This window comes from Procambarus clarkii, chromosome 31 (assembly GCF_040958095.1).
Source record: "Procambarus clarkii isolate CNS0578487 chromosome 31, FALCON_Pclarkii_2.0, whole genome shotgun sequence".
Taxonomy (NCBI): Eukaryota; Metazoa; Arthropoda; class Malacostraca; order Decapoda; family Cambaridae; genus Procambarus; species Procambarus clarkii.
The window spans coordinates 7367771-7368607 of NC_091180.1; the positions used below are offsets into that span (position 1 = coordinate 7367771).

Consider the following 837-nt stretch of genomic DNA (forward strand, 5'->3'; position numbering starts at 1 on the left):
TCTCTATTTTCTGCTTGTCACAACTTGTGATAAAGTTGTTACATCTTGGCTTAACGTGTTTATGACGTATTATAACGTTGTTACAACTTGCTATATTGGTTGTTATGACTGGTTAGGAGGTGTTAAAACTTGTTCGAACGATGTACCTAGGGACTCCAACCCCAGAGTCTTTTTTGTGGGGGGAAAGGAGGATAATTAGGGAAGAAAGAATAGGAAGAAACTGAGGAAAAATGGGGAACCATTGACAAGCTGCCGGCTTCCCGTCTCCGTCGTGACCACTAGACACAAGGTTACTTTAGGCATTAGGACACTATTGGAATTCTCATCATCAGGAAAAGATCATCAAGGCAAATGGGGGGGATCTTCGACAAGCCGCCGGCCTCCTGTCCTCATCGAGGCCACTATTAGTAGCTCTCAAACTCAGATAATTATCACACTTCGATATCTAAGTAATTCCGCCTTATTACAAATTTGTTTAGTACGTTCCTCGAGCCTCCATGGCACAATTGGTTAGCGCGTTCGGCTGTAAACCGAAAGGTTGGTGGTTCGAGCCCACCCGGGGGCGATTATTTAGGCCAACTCTAGGGGTTGACCTCAGACAAGACCGACATAACACACTTGACAGCGATGTCACACTTGGCCCCGTGATCCAGCCCGTCCTCCTCAAGTCTGCCAACGTCAACAAACTCTCGCGCGTAAGTGACCTTATCCTAACACAACAGAGAACGGCACAGTATGTCAACGTCGCGACCCATCCTCCTGTTTAGACAATAGTTGTTGTATATGCACCATAGTACAAACGTTGACGTACTAAGTCATTACATAATAGAACTTACT

General features: G+C 45.4%; 1 non-coding gene across 1 annotated transcript; it reads left to right on the plus strand.

Moving 5' to 3' along the window:
• The first annotated feature begins 491 nt into the window (after positions 1–491).
• TRNAY-GUA (transfer RNA tyrosine (anticodon GUA)) lies at positions 492–565 on the plus strand. Its single transcript has one exon. It is a non-coding gene; the product is annotated as a tRNA-Tyr (tRNA).
• Positions 566–837: the final 272 nt, after the last annotated feature.